This window comes from Canis aureus, chromosome 30, assembly GCF_053574225.1.
Source record: "Canis aureus isolate CA01 chromosome 30, VMU_Caureus_v.1.0, whole genome shotgun sequence".
Lineage (NCBI taxonomy): Eukaryota > Metazoa > Chordata > Mammalia > Carnivora > Canidae > Canis > Canis aureus.
Window position 1 is genome coordinate 7,705,815 of NC_135640.1, and position 15,721 is coordinate 7,721,535.

A 15,721-nucleotide genomic window follows, 5' to 3' on the forward strand; every position below is an offset into this window, starting at 1 on the left:
CTGCAATTTACCACTAACTGATTCTTATTCCACTCCAAATACCACCTGGCTATCCGTGGCATATTCTACTGTCTTTTGTGGTTTTCCTATCCCCCTCCACAACTATGTGAATAGTTTTTTTTTGTTTGTTTTAAGCCTTCCTCTATCTAAATTGGAATGTGCTATCTAGTTCCTCCTGGAAATCTGTATGATATGCATTACTGTTTCTAAATTATACTGAGCATGTATGGAAAGATGGTGTATGCAAGATGAAAATTAAGTGAAGAATATTTAGTAGAAAATATGGTGTTTTAAATAGACCTCCCACCAGGACTTTAAGTAATAACTGTTTGCCAGGGTAGATATTACTTGAGTAAACAAGATATTCTATTACACAGGCATCTTAGGCTGGATCCTTAAGCAGGTTCTGGTTGCTTTAAAAAATGATTTAAACCATGTTTTGTACCAATAAAATAGAAATCAATATATGTGGTGTGATCTCAAAAGAGTGTACACCAGTTTTGTCTAAGGATCTTACCATAGAGTTTTATGTTCTGCTCATTATCTACTTATTTGTGATAAGGTAAGAGGTCTAACATTTTGGAACATTAACTTCTGATATTATGATATACTTCACCATCTTTTTACACACTTTTAAGTCTTATTTCAGGTGTTACTTTCAAGCATGAGTCAAGTAAAACCCTTTCTTTAAAGGATAAAATGACTTTATCATAATTATCAAAATGCTATATGTAAATCAAAGCACAGAGAGCAGGGGAAATTTAGAGGAATTGGAAATCTCAACATTTCTAGGAAAAGTGAGAACTATGATTGTAATTTCATCTTTCCCCTTGTAAGAAAGGAGGCCATAGTCGTGGAAAAAAAAAAATAGGCCTAACACCAATGCCAACTTACAGGTAACTCAAGTTGAAGTATAATAAGGTAGTTTTATGAGAGAAGTAAATAGAACTGATAATAGTTGAGGACAGTTTTATGGGACCATAAGCTCTTTATCTTCCAGTTTACCAAAACTCCAGTTTTGGGTGTCTGACCCAAACACTCCTTTGGTAAGTGCTCTGAAAGTCAGCAGTGGTCTTAGTAGACCACTCTTTCCCTCTTGAAACTCAATGATATAAGATCCAGTCCCTTAATTTGGCTCTCTCCTTTCTGGCCACCCTTTTTTTCCATTTCACTCTTCACCTTGTAAACATTTATGTTTCACAGGGCTTAATTATTAGACCACTTCTCTGCTCATTCTACGTGCTTTCAGTGGGCTAACTTAATCCCTTCATAAGAGTGTTCCTTTATTTCAGTGATTTCCAAATCTTTATTTATAAAACCCCCCTTATGTAATAGAGAACCATATTCTAAAATGGCTTACTAGGGTCACCTGGTTGGCCCAGTTGGTTAAGCATCTGATTTAATTTTGGCTCAGGTCATGATCTCAGGGTCATGGGATCAGGCCCTGAGTCAGGCTCTGTGCTCAGCAGGGAGTCTACTGGAGATTCTCTCTCTCTCTCTCCTTCTGCCCTTCCCCCCTGCTTATGCTTTCTCTCTCTCAAAATAAATAAATCTTAAAATAAAATGAAATAAAATAAAATAAGGTAAAATAAAAATAAAATGGCTTACTAGATAAATTTCATGTGGATACCGCACAGGAGATTTTAGTTTTAACACATTCTAGGTCAGAGTTCTTTCCCTCTCCAAAACTGTTCTTTCCCTTTTATGGTTCATTTTAGTTAATAAAATCACTCTTCAGTGAGTTATCCAAGCTAGGAAACCTCATTATGATCCTCAACTCATCCATTCATCTCATCTCTCACATTCAGTCAGTCACCACACTGTGTTAATTCCATCTCCTGGATATCTTTGGAATCTGTCTTCTACTTTTCATTCCCACGGCTACCTCTCTTGTTTACAGGTCATCCTCCCCTTTTTTGGTTTGTAGTGATGGCCTCCTAACTAATTTCCCTGACTCCTATGGCTGATTCACAAATATCTCGATCTTCCACTGATCTTTAGAACTGCTATAAATGTGTTTTTAAAACACAAATCAAATGATATTCCACTCATTTTAAAAGCTCTAATTACAGAATTAAACACACACTTATATGAAATCTGGCTTGGATGAACAAGGATTTCAATAACAATGTGTTCTTTAAAAATGAAACACAGTGAAAAAAAAAAAAAACAATGGCTCTTCCACATAGAAAATGCATAAGGAGAAGCATTCTTATTAATTTTTAATACAATGTTGGATTTTATGGGTTTTAAAAATCTTACATTATTTATTTCTAAACTATTAAAGGATACAATACAAATTAATGATATTTATTGTCCACTTTTGATTTTCTCTTTAAATTATTCCACAGTCCCCTTCACATATACACATAATTTTATAATTATGTAAATACACATACATACGTATATACGTATTAAACAATCTCAGAGAAACAATATTTATAAATTCATAAAAATTTATGAAGTCATTAAAAATGAGACTAAACTATTTAATTAGAAAGATTTAACTTTTTTCAGAAAGAACTCTTGGGGTGCACTGAAAAAATGAAAATTATTTCTAATCAGCATTTTCCTCTTAATGAATGGGGCCAATGAGTTGGTATTAAGATATGCATATATAAATAGGCTTCTGGAGACTTGTGACATTACACACTTGCCTCATAGCTTTAAATTGCAAAGGTAACTTTTCTTTTTCTGTTTTGTATATATTTATAGTAATTGAATTGTTTTTCATACATGATAAAACTTCTATTACTTTCTATTATTTAACATTTTCAGTGCTCTGCTTAATTGTAATATGCTGGCTAACTTTAGGTATTCATAAATTAAATAGGAGAACAGGTAACTTTCAACCTCACGAATTATTATTATTCTACTGTATCTCTAGAAAATTGCTAATATTTTTAAAAGGATATTCTTTCCTTTTCTATAAAAAAGGTCTTATTTCCAAGGAAATTGCTCTTGCTCCTTCTTTGCTTCCTGAAATGCTTGTAATAATTCTAGGATTCTTATTTATGCTTCTAAGGAAGTTACAAACTCAAGAAACATAGACTAAGTGTGTAGGCAATACATCATTCCTGATTAAAACTATGAACAATTTTGTTTACCATGATTCCTCTCCATTAAGGAGTGAAGGAGCAGCAAAATAAAAAATTTGCATCTTGATAATTAATTATCAATGAGAAAAACAAATAATATTTTTTAAAGTCCATCTCTTATTCCCTGATCCTACTGATAAAAAGAAGATCCTTTGGAAGTTGAAAAGAATTTTGAAGTTTTAGTGTTTTTCATTTATGCAAAATATTTTTGTATTGGTATCAGTTAGACAACAGAGTGACAAGAGCTATAGTAAAAGGGTATTATTTGATAATTTATCTACTTGTAAATTGACACTGAGATAATAAAGATCCCCTCAATATAATGACTCAAAAACAATCTGTAATCAATGCTGCAGATTACCATAACCAATTAATGATACTCTTTGGATAAATGTTTAATGAAGGTAGGGAGATACTTCTTCTTCTTCTTTTTTTTTTTTAATGTTGTTACAGAAATACTTAGAGACCCAAAGAGTTTTCCAGGCTTTTTTCAAGAATACAGAATGAAATCACATATAGTCAAGATTACAATCCAGGTCACCAGACCTCATATTTCTCTACTGAGGACTGAATCTACTAAAATCTAGTTAAATTTATCAACTTAAAGCTTAATAAGCTATTTTATTAAAAAGATCTTAATATTCTTACTATGAAGAATAAACTTTGGGACATACTTGTACCAGCAGCCAGAGGGAAATGCAATTCTTCATTTGGTATAATCAACAGCCCAAATAATTTAATTATTATCTATATCAGAGTTTAACTAAAAGTCTTAAATAACCATGTTTGCCTAATATTCCAAATCCAGGAAAGGATAATGAAAATGAGTAGATAATACATAGTCCTGGAATAATGAATCCCTATCTCACACAACATACAAAAAACAATCGCAGGTGTAATTTATGTTCATCATAAGACACATAAAATATGAAAGTCTGTCAACAATCCAGGAGAGGGCCCTTACAACACATAAAACCAACACAATATATATACAGAATACGTACTAAATAATTCCTAAGAATCAATAAAAAAAGACAAAGCAATAAAAATTGAGCAATACAAACCATCAGAAATTTCACTGAAGAAAAAGCACTAATGGATCATAAAATTTAGAAAAAGATGTTCAATTAATTGATGATCAGGGAAATAAAAATTAAAACCACAACGATATACATTTTCATACTCAGCAGATGGGCAAGGTAAAAAAAAAAATACCATGTTTTAACAAGAATGTTAACTGATGGGAATTTCAATAGTTACTACTACTCCAAAAATCAGTTTAGTGTAACCTAGTAAAAAGGGATGTACATGTACACATCTCATAACTAGCAATAACATTCCTCATTATGTACCCTAGAGAAACTCTTGTCTATGTGTATCAAGATATATCTACAAAAATTCCTTATATCAATGTTGTGTATTGCAGCAAAAATATGCTCTAACCCCAGTGTCCACAAATGGAATAATAGTTTGCGGTATACTCATACGATTAAAATACAATAGTGAAAATGAAAGATCTAGAACCATAGACATCATAAAAGACTAATTTAAATCCACAATTTAGGGATGCCTGGGTGGCTCAGTGGTTGAGCATCTACCTTTGGCTCAGGGTGTGATCCTGGAGTTCTGGGATTGCGTCCCACATTGGGCTCCCTGCTTGGAGCCTGCTTCTCCCTCTGCCTACGTCTCTGCCCCTCTCTCTCTATGTCTCTCATGAATGAATAAATAAAATCTAAAACAAGAACAACCAAAGAAATCCACAATTTAAGCTCAAAGAAGTATCTCATTAAAAAGATACAGATACATTATACTTTCTTAAAAATTAAAATTTTTTTCTTTTTTTTTAAGTCAATATTTTTAAATTTTATTCAAAAATTTCATTATCTAAAGGTAACATGGAAAAGGGAAATCTCAACTCAGGAGCAAAAGCGGGCCTTTTTGAGGAAAATGTGGGCCTGGATTCAAGGGCCAAAGTAAGTTAAGTGGTAGGCAGTGCGGTAATGGGAAGGAGAGGCTTTAAAACTGCCTCTCCAAACAATAACATTAAAATTATATTGGTTAATAGCTAGAACACTTGTAAAACTCACAGGTAACTGCAGAACTGATATCTTGTCTTAAATGATAGCTACAGTGATATTTCTTTATTTTTTGTCTTTAAACTACATGTTTATGTTTCTACACCCATTTCTAATACATGTTATACTTCAGAATTTTTTTTTTTTTCCACAAATGTATGGAAAGGCAACTCTTGTTGATGAAGGAAGGGAAGACATAAGAAGGAAAAGCATTTGGGGGACTTTTCCCATGGAGTTTACTTTTAATTCTACTCTGTTGCCCTAGATTGTTTATTTCTTTCCACAGTTCTTACTTCTTTCCTAACTAACTGCAAAGCCTTTCCTCACTTCATATCCCTATATTTTGTTTTTGTTTTTGTTTTGTTTTTTTACACAGACTATGGAAGTTTTGATAAAAGAATTAGTAAAAGCAAAAAAGCTAGTTCTGTATAATCTCTGTGAAAAATTGAGCTTTAAAGTGTCACATCATTGACAGCGTTAATGGTGTATGAACTATTGGGAAGAAGACAACACCAGCAAGGTCAACAGAATTGGCATGGGTGGGAGAGTCAATGAATGCAATAGCAGTGAACCAAACCTTGAAAATAAGTAACACTAACTAAAAAGCAATACTGAGTTGGTGGTCACTGTTAGCAGGGCTGGCACTTTCAAAATGGATTAAGAATAAGAGATTACATCAAGTAGTATGAACTTCAAAGAAGAGGAAAACAGCAGACCAGCTGAAGCAAGTTGTCACACAATAACTTTTATTTTTGTTTTATTTAAAAAATCATTTTTCTTCCAAGTTTTTATTTAAACTCCAGTTAGTTAACATACAATGTAATATTAGTTTCAGGTGTACAACACAGTGACTCAAAATTTCCATATAATACCTGGTGCTTATCACAACTGCCCCCCTGCCCATCACCCATTTAAACCATACCCCACCTGCCTTCCCTCTGATAACCATCAGTTTGTTCTCTATAGTTAAGAGTCTGTTTCTTGGTTTTCCTTTCTCTCCCCTGCCCCCAGCCATGCCTGTTTGTTCTGTTTCTTAAATTCCATATATGAGTGAAATCATATGGTATTTATCAACAACAGCCAACTATGGAAAGAGCCCAAATGAATGGATTAAGGTGTGATATATAGTATATATACTATATGTGTATATATATACTATATATATGTGTGTGTGTGTGTTATCTTACTTGGCCATAAAAAATAATGAAATCTTGCCATTTGAAATAATGTGGATGGAGATGGAGTGTATCGTGCTAAGTAAAATAAGTCAGTCAGAGAAAGACAAATACCATAATAACTTTTAGAATAAGTTTTCAAAGTACATGTGAAACTGTCATTAAGGACTCCCACCTAGCACAATCTCAGGGAAAATTTTGGAATTTGAAGTTGCTTTGTTAAACAGGTTTGGGAAGGGCAGCTGGTGGTCATAATAGACACATTTAAAAAATATATTTGTTATGTTAACTCTTATCGATTTCTTACACCAAAGTCACCATATCCTTCCGAATACGGGTTTTACCAGTTTGGAAATGGATATACATTTCCCATTGCAATTTTAATTATTTATCACAATATAGCTAAAAATATTGCCGAAAAGGTTTTAGTTGTTGGCTTGGTGTTATAAACACGATTTATGATTTTTTTCCACTAATAATATATTTCGGTATTAAACAACTAATTTTTAAACGTATCATATTTGTAAATTAGGAGATGCCCATATATGGAAAGGGAATTTACACAAGGCAGAATTTCTTGATAAATATTAAATACAAAATTTGTGGAGCAGTAGTGCATTTTAGGAGGCCACACAAGGAAAGCAGTATGCTGGCTAAATGGGGTTCCTTCTGTAGAATGGAAGTGATCACTGACCACTGAAAAGGGGAATAAAACATTTATCTAAAAAAGAGAGAGGCAAATAGGAACGATGTAAGTTTTCTTTCCCCAGATGAGATGAAGGAATGTTTATTGATATGAGAGGCTTGCCTTTCAGAATAAGGGAATCAGGTTCACAAAGCTGAGGCAGCACTGAGCCGTGAATGCCAAAGCAATAGCAACAACAAGAATATCATCAACAAAATCAAGTGGTAGCAAGTCTGAGAGATGAACATATTTTAATAAGTTTTACTTCTATTTTCCATTTGTTTTTGCTTGTTTTGTTTTAAAGAAGTCCAAATAAAATAATTTCTTATATAATTGACTGAGGTCACCTTTGCATTTTATTGATTCTCATAAGATTAGGTACCTGACAGAATAACAGGAGCCACTTTGCTAGTTTTATAAATGCAAGTCACTGAAATAATACTGTTTTGATAAATTAGGATTATTACTATAATTCCGTGGTAAGAGTACCTGTTCTTAATTCCAGATTTCTATAAGAACCAAAAAATTAGGGGACTTTGAAAGGGGGGAGTAAAATGATATGCCAATTTGGCAATATTCCATGAGACTAATTATCTGTGTGAATGCAGGGAAAGAATGAACTACCAAGGAAAGCCTATGTTATGCATTAAAATCTAAGAAACATATTAACATAATATGTATTAACATTAATACAATTACATGAAAGTGATTTATAGATACAGGAAGTAAGATTAAGGTAGCATTTTTTTTTAATTGTATTTATTTATTTATTTATTTATTTATTTATTTATTTATTTATTTGAAAGAGAGAGAGCAAGGGCCTGTATAGGGCAGAAGGACAAGGAGAAACAGGCTTCTTGCTGAGCAGGGCGCCTGATGAGGGGCTCAATCCCAGGACCCTGGGAATCATGACCTGAACCAAAAGCAGGCACTTAATTGTGCTACCTAGGTGCCCCTTAGGTAGCATATTCAATGCCTCTTCCTTATAATATCAAACTAACCATGGTTATTACTTAATATATTTATATTATTTAGATTTTTTTGACTTCCAAAAAAGAAAGTTATTTCTTTTCATGTTGTTTCATTTAAATAGTTGCTTAAGAAACAGTTACACATTGTAATTATTTATTATATTTATTATACACATTGTAATTGTATTCAATTAGTTTGTCTTATATATTACATGATTATATATTATAATTAGTTATTTTCTTGGAAGATTATTATACATGGTAATTGGTTATTTTTTGGGAGAAACTTATTATATATTGTAATAAGTTATTTACCTGGAAAATGTGTGTGTATGTGTATATATGTAGTATGGTTTTTGATGTGAATAAGAATTCAGATTGGTAGTTTTGTGGTGAGCATTTAACATAACTATGAATGCACATGTATTAGCAAAATATCTTTTACCCATATTGATTAAACAAATATATACTGAACAGTATCAAGCATGCTTCTATATGTTCACAATATAGCAATGAATGAAACAAAGAAATTTATCTCCTTATGGATTTTATATTCTATTTCATAAAATTTTTCAAAGATTGTATTTTATTTTCTTAAATATGCAGCCTTCCACAGTATTTAAAAATTACAAATTACTAATCACTAACTAAAAGAGGAAGTACAGAAATGTTATTTTTTATTGTTAGCATTGACATTAAGAATGGCAATCAACATTTGCTCTTGTAGAGTCAATTTCATTCATGATTATCAAATGACTATAACATTCTAATTAATTTTACAACACTCAAGAGAGACAGATAAGTATTATTATTCCGATTTTACTTTTTTTTTTAATTTATTTTTTATTGGTGTTCAATTTACTAACATACAGAATAACCCCCAGTGCCCGTCACCCATTCACTCCCACCCCCCGCCCTCCTCCCCTTCCACCACCCCTAGTTCGTTTCCCTGAGTTAGCAGTCTTTACGTTCTGTCTCCCTTTCTGATATTTCCCACACATTTCTTCCCCCTTCCCTTATATTCCCTTTCACTATTATTTATATTCCCCAAATGAATGAGAACATATAATGTTTGTCCCTCTCCGACTGGCTTACTTCACTCAGCATAATACCCTCCAGTTCCATCCACGTTGAAGCAAATGGTGGGTATTTGTCATTTCTAATAGCTGAGTAATATTCCATTGTATACATAAACCACATCTTCTTTATCCATTCATCTTTCGATGGACAACGAGGCTCCTTCCACAGTTTGGCTATTGTGGCCATTGCTGCTATAAACATCGGGGTGCAGGTGTCCTGGCGTTTCATTGCATTTGTATCTTTGGGGTAAATCCCCAGCAGTGCAATTGCTGGGTCGTAGGGCAGGTATATTTTTAACTGTTTGAGGAACCTCCACACAGTTTTCCAGAGTGGCTGCACCAGTTCACATTCCCACCAACAGTGTATGAGGGTTCCCTTTTCTCCACATCCTCTCCAACATTTGTTGTTTCCTGCCTTGTTAATTTTTCCCATTCTCACTGGTGTGAGGTGGTATCTCATTGTGGTTTTGATTTGTATTTCCCTGATGGCAAGTGATGCAGAGCATTTTCTCATGTGCATGTTGGATTTTACAAGTGAGGGAACTGTAACACAGAAGCCGAATTCACATCTTCCTCTACACCTCAATAGAGCTTTAAGAAACTCCACAGCAATTGCAGGGTTTCAACTCATGTATTGCTGTGTACCTCTGTGGTACTTTTTTCATTACTCAAGCAAGACATTGTTTGAGAAGTTATATAGAAGAAATCTTTATGTGGATTTGGTTCTGAACCATGTTATATAGTTGATGGGACCCATCTAGTAAATTGCATAGTGAAGGTAGACTGGCTCATGCTCACATTTTAAAATCATTTCTACGTAGATATAAAGCTGGATGTAGATTTGGTTAAAAAAAATCAGGGTCATTTGTCCAAGGACTCCTGATTGGAAGGCCCAAGTAAAACCTGAAATACAGTTTCTCCAACACAGTACACTAGCCAACTAAAACAGAAAAACTAAATTTTCCTTTCTGCAATAACTAACAATTGCTGTATCCTAACAGGTACATTAATGCTAACTTATTTCACAGTGTACAAAGTAACCAATTCAATTAGTCAATGAGTAGTTAGGGATTTAAAAACAAACCAAACATCATCAAACAGGGTAGTTCAATAAAGGGGATATAATATAACAATGTAGTATATATAGTATAACAATGCTAGAATTGCTGAGACCAAACAAGTAGGGAGTTGGAGCACATAGAAATCAGCAAATTTCAAGAAGCCACTACAGCTAGAACTGAAAAGATACAGGAAGGAGGTGGTACAGGAGCTGGGTTGCCAGGGTTGAGCAATAGCGCTGACACAACCTCTGTTCTCTGATAAACATTCTCATATGCTGTCACCTTTCTGAGAAATCAAAAATCAATGCCTTTTCCCCAGACCTCCTAGATACAAATCTCCTTATCTTGTTTCTCGAAGTCCTAGACAAATTAACAAATAATTAGCAAATGCCTGTGACTCAGTACCTTTGAATGTGTTTTCCCTTCCTTGCAAAATGGAGAGCCAGATTTAGGGTCCAAATTTTAGTTCACATGTAGGGATGTCTTGATTGAATTGTTGCAATAGCTTTTTGACTGTTTTTTTCTGCTTCTGTCTCTCATTTTTATCTCCCTGATAGCCAGAATGATCACTTTAGAACACAAGGTATATCATGACTCCCCTCTGCTCAAAACTCTAGGGAAGTTCCCACTCACTCAGAAGAAAGTAATAATTCTGACATAGTTAAAAAACCATTTGTGGATTTGTCATAATTCTGTGAAGAGTCTCTTAGTACTGTCAAAATTAAGTAGACTAGAAAGACTTTATTTAAGATGAGTGCAATAAGGAGAGAGATTGAACTCAACTCACTGAAACAAAAACCAAGAGCTGGAGAGTATCTAAGATCTGGGGTAAGGGGAATCATAGGCTAACTGTGTTCACTAATTGTTCTCACCCAAAGAGATAGTAGTAAACTTTCACTATCTTCATGACAGTTGTTAGGCCTTTTGTTTTTTTGTTTTATTTTTTGTTTTGTTTTGTTTTTTTACAACTTAAGGCAAAGCACCTCCAGAAATTAAGTTCCTACCCTCCCACAGAGACTGAAAGATAGAGGTGCTCTCTTTCAATGTTTACATTTCAAAAATATTGTCTCCATGTCCTTGAAAAAGATATTTCCTAGGTTGTAAAACTGGTAAAAGCGTGGAAGAAGATTTACATACATTTCAAAGAGGCAGAGAATTTACAATTTTAAGTTTTCTAAAGTAAATACTTTAAGAAAAGGGAGATTAGGGAACTAGCCAGGAAAAATGCCTATCAAGTTGAGAGGAATAAGACCTTCTTGATAAGGCCTTAATCTTCTATATACTCAGGCTCAGAAATGCTAGTTTCTGTCCTGTTCTTCAAACACACTTTTGTTTCATAATATCTCTATATGATAGACTTCTGTCTGAACAATTAGACTTACTACAACTTACTACATGGTTTATTCCCTATTTCCTTCTGGTTTATGTGTACATGTCAACTTAACAGGGAAGTCTTTTATGATTACCCTGTATAAAAAAAAAGCAACCTTTCGAACTTTCTCTATATCCCTCACTGTGCTTCCATTTTTCTCTATATAGTTAACATCTGATATAGTTTCCATAATTTAATCACTAAGAACCTACATATTTAACCTGAATTATTTTCTCATTTAGCCTTAAAACCTAGCATATCGTAAGTACTCAATAAGTTCTTGCTAAATAAAGGAATTAATTAAGCAGTTAATAACATTATTTCAGTTTTCAGAATAAGAAAATGAGGCATAAACATATTAAATCAAAGTACTTAGAGCCACAAAGTCATTAAATGTCAGTTATTCATTAATCTACACAATCTCTGCATAACTCCAAACCTAAAATGTTTAGCTATTAATTAAAGAATGGATTAGGAGTTGTCATTTTTAAAACAAATTTATTATGATGATTTAAATATATACAACTTATTATGATAAAGCATTTTATCCAAACCACATATGATTTTTGTGTTGTCTAAACAACTTATCCATAGTACTTACCACAGTGCCTGGCCCAAGATAAAAACTTTGTAAATAATCATTGAATGAATGAGTAAACCAATGACTGGAGTTACCCAGCGTGGATTCATTGTTTATGTAAATTGAGATATTTGGTTAATTTATTTGAGTTTGGAAATTATTACCTGCAAAATGAGAATATAGGCTGAATGGTTTCTGTGTTAGTAATAGTATGTCTGCCACCAAAATTCATACTCCTCCTTCATGTGTAAAGATAATTCTTGCTAAGAAGTAGCTACCCAACCACAGAGGATATTTCCCATTTTCCTTGCATCTAGGGCACATTCCATTAGTATATGATTGGGAGTAATATATATCACTTCTGGGCTGAGGTTGAAAAAAGTGTGTCATCTCCACAATTCCTTTACTTTCTGCTGAATGAATTTAGAGAAGTCTAGGCAAGGTAGAGACAAAGGATGAAAACCTGAATTACCATGTAGAAAAAATATCATTCACCCATAAGTAACACCTGAACAATCATTTGAGTGTAAAATAATATTCCATGGTATACAACAACTGAAATACTGAGTTTGTTTATTACAACAGACAGCAATAGCCTTGATATTATAATCATTAACGTTTGTTCCAAATATAAAATTCCATTTTCTACACCTCATATCAAATTAGCAATTTTTAAAATGTTAAACATAATTTCTTATGTATAAGGCACAAAACAGTCATAGCATAATTATTATTTTCAGTTTTCAGTGCCATGACCCTAATTCTGCTTCTAATTAGGTAACACTTTTAATAGCCACCGTTTCTAAGTGGCCTTCAACTTTTTTCTTTCAAATTTTCCTCAGCAATATTGTTTCATAGTTATTTTTTCAGTCATGCATTAATCCTTTTAGACAGGTTTGACAAAAATGCCTGTCTTTCAATTTTTTCACAACGTACCTATATAAGGTTCATTGTCTAGTGCTCCCCAATGTAAATCTTTAAGAAAATTGTTCATACACACCACTTAAAATCAACTCTGCTTATTCAAGTCTTGAAGCTTTACTATTTCCTCCACTGAATTTCTTTCTTTTCACCTGTACTACAGATCTTTTTTAAAAAATATTTTATTTATTTATTTAGGAGAGAGCAAGAGCAGGAGCGGGGGCAAAGGGAGAGGGAGATGCAGATTCCCCACTGAGCAGGGAGCCCAACATAATGAGGCTTGATCCCATGACCCTGAGGTCATGGCCCTGAGATCATGACCTGACCAAAGGTGGACACTTAACCAACGGAGCCACCAGCCACCCCTGGACTACCAATATTTTAAGATCTATACTGTAACACATTTTCTTTGAAGATTTTTTCTGAATTCTGTCTATTAATGTTGATTTCATCTATTTACATTTTGGTACTGATGTTTTAATCCAGAAACAGAAAACATGTAATTTATATCCTACCACTTTGAATCTAATCTTATCTTTCCCAATGATTTTATAAAAAAGATTCCAAATATTTTACAAAAGAGGGCTTCAGGCTGAAGCCATCAATTATATTGGCATAAAAACTGAGATCCATTGGCCCCTTTCCATTTTATTTATTTATTTTTAAAGATTTTATGTATTTATTCATGAGGGACACAGAGACAGAGAGAGGCAGAGACACAGGCAGAGGGAGAAGCAGAGGGAGAAGCAAAGGGAGAAGCAGGCTCCATGCAGGGAGCCTGATATGGGATTCCATCCTTGGAGTCCGGGATCACGCCCTGAGCCAAAGGCAGATGCTCAACTGCTGAGCCACCCAGGCGTCCCCCCCATTTCTGTTTTAAACTGTAAGTATATGCCATTTAATTCTATTAAAATGTCTTTCTTATGTAATGCAGTTCTACTACACTGTAGTATTATCAAAAGAGGGTTTCTATAATTGTACTAAACATATACATTTTTTTAAGAAACAGTAATTGTGGTCAGTGTTTTTAAAAAAAGCCTTCAATGGTGGGGGTTGGGGGTGAAGGGGTGACTGGCACTGAGGGGGGCACTTGACGGGATGAGCACTGGGTGTTATTCTGTATGTTGGCAAATTGAACACCAATAAAAAATAAATTTATTATTAAGAAAAAGCCTTCAATATCTGAAAATAAAATTTCAAATATTTAGATGCCTAACAGTATGTTTAAAACAGTGATTAAGAAACAAATGAATCTGGCAGCAGTGGGATATGATATTTTAAATACTCTGTGTTCTGCTTATCAGCAGTAAAAAAAATGTAAAACATTTAAAGTTTGTATTTCAAGACAACATTTTTGTCAAAATAAATTTCTATTAAAGTGTCACAGTACAGGAAAAGTGTTCCTTATAGTTTGGTTCAATTTAGTACATAATTATTAAGACAGAGAAGTCAGGACAGAGGAAAATTACAGTACTAGAGCAATATATTTTTTTAAGATCTTATTTATTTATTTGACAGAGAAAGAGAGAAGGAGAAGCAGGCTTCCTGCTGAGCAAGGAGACCAATGCAGGGCTTGATCCCAGGACCCTGAGTTGTGATCTGAGCTGAAGACAAGCACTTAACCTGCTGAGCTACCCAGGCAACCCAAAGTACTAGAGTAATATTGATTGATTAATTGATTGATTGATTAGTTTATCTATCTGTTTTTAGAAAGCAAAGTATGTGATCTTTAAATAAATTAAAGCAAAAATCAAACATTATCATGCTTAAAAAGTGCTGAGGGCAATAATAATGTTACATTGAAATATATGCCTAGTAAATATAAAAAGAAGTAAGTAGTAATAAACAGAAGTAACTTCAAGTTTTGGGGAAATTTTTTCAGGTATATGAAACATAAAACTTATACAAAGTTATATATTTCCTATCCATGGTATCATGAAGACTGTTTTTCCCCCACAAAAATCCTCAGTAACCAGAAAAAAAAATATTAGCCTGTAATTTCTTAAATTTCTTAAAATACATTTGTTGGAGCACTTGTAACAAGATTTGATAGAGGATTATGGATAAGCAATGTGTATGACAACAACAAAGCAATATAAAACTATTCACTATTATACATGTAAAATATAAATTTCAAGAGTCTTTTGTTTCTTAAATTTTCCAAATATTTAATATAGTGTTAAAAAACACATTTTACATTCAAATATAGAGCACAATAAGCAAAGTTGGTTAACTATGAAGGTTTGCTTTTTTTGGTGCAAACTTTTCGAATTAATATTTAGAATTAAATGAATAACTAGTCTCCATGATTTACATAAAAAGCTATTCAATGATTGAGATTTTTCTCTTCTAAACATTTACAGAAATGCCAACAGCAGATAAACAAAGGTATAAATACAGTTTATTTAGTGTTTATCTTCTCAGTCAAGTTCAAGTGTTCTGTCAATTAGAACTTAAACTAATTCCAGACATCTGCATAATGTGTTCTTATCAGAGCTGTAAGAGGAATCAGGTTGATAAACAGATTCAGGAATTAGTGGCAGGCTAAAAATGAGTTATGCTGCCAGTAGTATGCAGAATGTTAGATTTAAATTGGGAAATTTCAGAAGTGTTTTTATTATACACTTTTATAATATGATAAAACTTTTAGCATTAGAAGAGTAATTTGTGGGACACCTGGGTGGCTCAGTCAGTTAAGCAGCTG

The 15,721-nt window shown here is 33.3% G+C and overlaps 1 long non-coding RNA gene across 3 annotated transcripts in view; it reads right to left on the reverse strand.

Annotated features, from left to right (window-relative positions):
* LOC144301719 (uncharacterized) overlaps positions 1 to 15,721 on the reverse strand; it is a 232,326-nt gene that overhangs the window by 78,276 nt on the left and 138,329 nt on the right. The window contains exon 1 of one of the 3 annotated variants that reach the window (XR_013368451.1): positions 9,100 to 9,221. The exons of the other annotated variants lie outside the window; for them this stretch is intronic. This is a non-coding gene — a long non-coding RNA (uncharacterized LOC144301719). Of the gene's footprint in view, positions 1 to 9,099; positions 9,222 to 15,721 lie in introns of those variants that run through there. 3 annotated transcript variants of the gene reach the window in all.